The sequence below is a fragment of the Rhinoderma darwinii genome, chromosome 4 (genome assembly GCF_050947455.1).
Source record: "Rhinoderma darwinii isolate aRhiDar2 chromosome 4, aRhiDar2.hap1, whole genome shotgun sequence".
Taxonomy (NCBI): domain Eukaryota; kingdom Metazoa; phylum Chordata; class Amphibia; order Anura; family Rhinodermatidae; genus Rhinoderma; species Rhinoderma darwinii.
The window spans coordinates 63,735,843-63,741,984 of record NC_134690.1 but is presented as its reverse complement, the minus strand read 5'-3'; the positions used below and the strand labels follow the sequence as shown (position 1 = coordinate 63,741,984).

The 6,142-nt window shown below is 37.6% G+C and overlaps 1 protein-coding gene across 1 annotated transcript in view; it reads right to left on the bottom strand.

Annotated features, from left to right (window-relative positions):
* Positions 1-1,790: 1,790 nt before the first annotated feature.
* Positions 1,791-6,142, bottom strand: part of PXDN (peroxidasin) — a 132,991-nt gene continuing 128,639 nt past the window's right edge. Inside the window, exon 23 of the mRNA XM_075861153.1 lies at positions 1,791-6,142. This exon is cut by the window's right edge and continues 671 nt beyond it. The gene's annotated coding sequence lies outside the window, so the exon portion shown is untranslated.

Here is a 6,142-nt window from a genome sequence, read left to right as displayed (position 1 = left end):
TCCCAGCCCTCAGCTGCTTCTGGCAGATGAGAGCAGGGAGATTTCACGGCTCCCTGCTCTGTTTACTTTATTCTAATGCAGCGACGTAGTTTGGCGGCGCTCTAGAATAAAGCCCACTAATGACCGCCGTAAAAAGACGTATCGGCGGTCATTAAGGGGTTAAAAGGTCAGCCTCTATCCAAATTGTGCAGATGCACGGTGGCAAGGAAGGAGCAGGAACTTAGCCAGGGAATTATACTTTATGTGCTAATAGGAGTTTAAAACCAAACTTCTTAAAATTCTGTCCTAACTCCCTCCTCATATGTCACAAAAGAGCGAACAAGAATCCTACAATACAATGAAAAACTGGTATCTGACAAAGTTTCCCTTTTGGTTTGCGCAAACTATTGTCTTGCAGCGCTAAGGTCCTGGGTTCAAATCCGACCATGGGCAACATTCAGAGTTTATATGTTCTTCCAGTGTTTGCACAGGTTTACTCCAGATACTAGTTTTCCACAACACATCAAAATCATATGGATAGGACTGTGTGTTTATGAAAGGGAATTTCGATTGTGACAGGGACTTATATGCGTGCTAAAAATATCTGTACAGAACTGTGGAATATGTTGGCACTCTAAAAGTAGCAGAGATAAATATTGATTGGGTATGACTTTAAACCACAATTTTGCCAAGCATTGCCAATGCAGTATACCGCTACAACCGTCAACGATCTCCATGCTCAGGCAAAGATGGTCGGGTCACTCACTACAGTGCAGAATTGTTGGAAGCATGACCAAGAGGTAGATGGCCGCTCAACCCCAATACTGGTGATGTGGCAATTTATATGAGAAAAAATAGGAAGGGGATTTTTCTTCAAATAAAATATTTTCATTAAAAATAAACTAAGAACTAAAAATGTAAAAGTCGCTTAGACATATCCTTTAATAATAAAATTGCATATACTTGCTCCACAGTCACAGCATATTTGGTTGGCACCTTCCCAAACACTGCCAATTTTTATTACTAACCCACTCAGGGATTTCCACTGATGATGCCACATTACTAGTGGTTGGAATGAGTCTAGCATTTAGGGATCACCAAGGTAAGCTGTATAGGGTCTCCCCTTTCTGGGAGGAAGCTCTTAGAGGGGTAGTTCAAGGATTTTTTTGTTAAAGATTCAGCAACATTGTGGTTCACTTTTACTTTTCACAACAGACCACATGGAATATACAAATCGGGGTGTTACGCCACTGTTCTGGAGACAATTTTATTGCCTCCTCTGTTAGGTGTGGCGAGTCTAAATCTTTCCCTGGCCAAAAGAGATATGTTTTTTGATCGTTTTATTTGATAACCGAATCAATAATCACATAATTTGAGAAATTTTAGTTATAGATTAAAAGTTACGTTTTATTCGAGACTTGATTTCTATTTTTTGCCCTATTATACTTCATGCATACAGAATTATTCAGTGATTATATCAAAGTGAATTTACTATAGTGATTTAGTAATACAAAACAAGAGACAACATTTCGAGATATGGCCTATTTATTTAAGAAGCATTCCGTACACAGTGCAAACATTTCTTTGGTAAAAATCACTGTTTAGAATAAAAAAAAACGACCAATGCATTCATGATATTTGGTGACCGTAAAATCCAACAATAAATATGCACAGTTTTCAGCATTTCATAGGTATAGCCACAAAACAGACAAAGAACATTATTCACGATTGTAAGGAAGACATGGAGAAGATTTATTTATATAACCATTGCTGCTGCACTGGTTTGATAATGAAGGTGCAGTCTTGTTGCATGGCCTGGGACACACACACACATATATATATATATATATATATACACACATATTTATATATTTATTTATTTTGTTTTTTTTATATACTTTTGGGAAAACCCTTTGGTTTAAAACTTAATTTTTGGTCACTGCAAACCCCCTAAGAAACTTAGTTTTGAGAGTTGCCAAAGTCGTGAGCTGTTCCAAGAGACGTTAACTGAACGTCTTTGGGTGAAATCGCAATACGTAAAAAGGAAAAATAAAGTTCCTTGATTCTGATCAGTCTCATATCACAATCCAAAGCATGGAAAGGGGGGGGGGGGGGGGAGTTCTATGTGTCCCAAGAAAAAAAAAATCTATTTTGTCCCCTCCTCCAGTATTTCTAGTGCATGGGAAACATTAAGGCCTTGTTCATACCGTACAGTGCAGATTTGTGAAAGATTTTGCATGTATTTTTTAGGCCAAAACCAGGAACGGAACATAAACAGAAGCATTAAATAAAAGGCAGGCCTTACATTTTCTCCTCTCCCTGCTCGAATTCTGATTTTGGCTTAAAAAATGCATGTGAAATCTGCACTGTGTGAACCTTAAGCCAAGAACACTTTTTTTGCTCAGTTTTTTGAACCAAACTCAGAAGTGGACACAAAAGGCAGAAGATGCATCAGTCTTTTCTTTATACCTTTCCTTCCTTTCAGATCCACCTCTGGCTTATGCTCAAAAAAAGTGAGCCAAAAACGGTGTGTGTGTGACCCTGGCCTAAAGGAAAGGGAAGGGGGGGCGGCTAAGGCTGCTTTTATCTAGTTACAGATACCAAAAACCTGCCCAAAAGGTCTTGTCTGATTAATGGTGGAGAAAATGGTTAAAAAAAGTTTGTTTTTCGATTATTCGGGTACTTTCAGACTGATAAACCTGTAAATGGTCTTCTGTATTTCTCCCTTTATTAATTTATAGCTGACTATATATAGTGGATAAAATCTAATTTTGTGGAATATTTCATAAAATGCAGCAAGCATCGAATAATATTACTAAGATAGTTGCCCTCTATACTATGGTAATGGGTACACTTAGTGGCTGCTAGATGTGGTAGTTTGTTGAGAAGTGGAAATCGATTCAGTGGAAATACCTGATTATAAGTGGTATGGGTTAGTCAAGGCATCTTTATCTTTCAGTTTGTGTCTTTTTGCCTGTACAGTGAACATAAATCAAAGGTGCAGGCAAAATCTTTATGTGCCCTTCAGCTTCGCATGCAAAGTATACTCTGTATTCAATAAGTACTAGGTATTCTGATATTAAGCTTCTGTATTTCAGGGCTGCTATTTCAAGAGGAGGCCTGGAATAAGTACAAAGTAAATCCGCTTCTTCTTCGTTTGCCTACAGAAGTGATTCTCAAATCAAGTCCTCAGGAAACCCCAACAGGTCAAGTATGAGGATTTCTCCCCTATCCGCCCTTGCGATCAATTGATCTCTGTGGGTCTGGCTCCTGGAATACCCATTGGTCAGCGGTCATCACTGGGAGAATTCGCCAACTATACTTTTCCCCTGCAAGAGAAATGTAGTACAACATGCCAGCCATTTAAATGAATGACTCATGGGTGATGTCTTTATGCCCTAAAAAGGGACAATATGGAAAGGGGTTTCCCTACATGAAAGAACCCCTGATATTACACTGGCGATTGACTTAGTTTTACTATATATTAGTAATTACCACGTTTTCTAGAAATGCTCAGGACAAGATGAGTTGTGGTTTCTTAAAAACGTGTTTGAGAAATGGCAGTCTGCAGTATGTAGTGTTCTGTAATTTACTAAAAAATGGTTTGTTAGAGTAACAACCAAGAGATTTCTAAAAGCAGATGCAAGAAGCCTCCATGAAAGTGGATCTTTGGATCATTATAAAGTGAACATTTACAGAATCTGACGATATGATACTGGCCAAACAAAACAGAAGAGGCTGAAAATGTCAAAATGAATATTGGAGGACTTCTTCATAAGAAAACGTTCTGCAAAAGATATAATGGGATTTCAACATAAGTGCTTTCTCAGTCGTAGCTCCTTCACAACTGTTTAGAATCATTCTAGGAGTCACAATACAACTTGCAAGCTAAATGTCAAAAGTATAATTCGATTTGGTACAAAGGACATAGAATGGATGAAGACGGAATCTAACAAACTGAAAGGAAAATAATACATAGTGGTATCTCTAAACAACATGCAGACGTCTGCTGTAAAGTAACGATTGCATGGTCTTAGAACATATATGCTTAGATCCTATAGTCCTAGAAGTCCTATAAATGGCATTAGTGATAACTTTCTCTACAGGGAGACATGAGGCTTCCCAAGTTTGAAATCTATGATAAATACATATATTTTCATGTTTAACAACAGTGAAGAACTAATTATTTGCAATTTGGAATGGAACTAGGAATTGGGTGGTAGGTTTTGCAAAACTTAGAGAAATATACAACTTCTGCGTTATTACATAGACATCTACAAATCTGTCCATCTCTCAGGATATTGGTGTACAATCAGAAGTCTGGAGGACTGCACGTTTGAGGATCCTCTTTTTAACCACGTCATCTTAAGACATGAAATCGGTCTACAAACACTTAAAACTAGGTCAACATTTGAACATAATTTTACGGTTTATACAGACACTCTACATGAAGTGTTGCAGAAACTTTGTAAATGTATTACTTTGTTTATACTTTTTGTTATACTGAACCTACATTACAGCCGGTATAACACCCCAGAGCTGCATTCACAACTCTGCTTGTTGCCATTAGAGACCGTCAACAAGCTTGTCATCAGACCCCACCATCTTAGCGGAGGACCTATAATAAAGTACAGTAGTTAATTTTTCCTACTTTGGATTACTGTACAGTGCCTGACATAATAAGAATACTATCGAGAATGCAAAATCACCAGAGCAAGCAATCTGCATTTCAGCAGGGAATAATGGGAGAATTGACCTCTGAAGTCTAAAGCATAGTGAATACAGCCCTGGGAAATTATACAGGCTGCAACTTGGGGCCAGTACACTATAAATAACAAAGTATTTACAAAATTACCTATGTGTATGTGTAAAAGTTCTGAATGTAAAGCGTAAGATGGTGCTCATACGGCAATGTTTCTTTGCATCACAAATGCAGGTGTCGGAATAAAAAGAATTGCAAATACAATAGGGGTAGAGTTAAAAGAAGTCGTGTACTTTGGAAGGGGCAGATCATTGTAAAGTGTTACTATTTCATATGCAATACTGGCTTGCTGGTGCTTGTTAAACGATCATTCTCTTAATAGCACATTTATAAATTCCCATTTTTTTAATTCTAAGACTTGTCTTCATCAAACTACAGTCCTTCTAAATCTAAAAAGTTATTGGAAATACTATAAAATATATAAAAGTTATACTATTTATTTGAAGTTCGTGTAAAAACAATTAATAAAAACAGGGGCGTAACTAGACGAGGGGCTAACTAATCATATGCCCCAGGTGCCAGGAAGGAGGGAGCCAACAAGCTCCTGTACCCTGGCCATGGTATTTAGATACAGGGCTAGGGCAGGAAACAGATTCTTTGCCCGGGGTGAAGGAAAGCCTAGCTAGGACGCTGGATAAAAGCAAAAACAAGCTGGAGTTACTCCACTGAACTTAGCGGCATCCTTCAAAATACAAATAGAGTCTGGAATTGTACTTGGACTGTTTCAATCTGCAACATGGATCCAAGGTACTACTAGGTTGGGGATATATTTTCTGTTATTTCACAACTCGAAAAATGAAAACCATGTTACACAGATATAAATGAAAACATGAAATACAGATGTGTATTAAAATGATGGTAATAAAAGTTAATTACACAAGTTCAATACATCAGTCCATGTGTGACTGTTTATACCGAGCACCATTCAATGAAGAAATGAGGTATAACTGTTGTCCTTCCATTGATTTGTAAATCTAAGCCCGCGTTATTAATGACACGTGGAAAAACAAGCTCAGGCCACTTAGGAAATGGAAAATTCTTTAGTATACTATGATAACTAGATATAGACCTAAGATTGTGGGGGCAGCCACTTGTGGCTTAAATTCATGAAAATATCATCTACAATTTCACTTTGAGCTAGCGCTTCTAGTGGCCACTAGTGAACAGTGCATTTAGAGAATTCTCTGAAAACTAGTCAAGCTGACAAAAAGGCGACCTCCACTGTATGTGGCAGACTGGTTCACTTTAACATACAATAGAATGCAGATACATACTTCATCTAAAACATTTTATGAAGAATTACGGCTGCATTAAAAAGCACAATAAAGCCTTGCAGCACAAAAATACAAAAAAGTGGTAAAAATAATTGAACCACAAAGAAGTCCATCTGTGAAGTGCCTT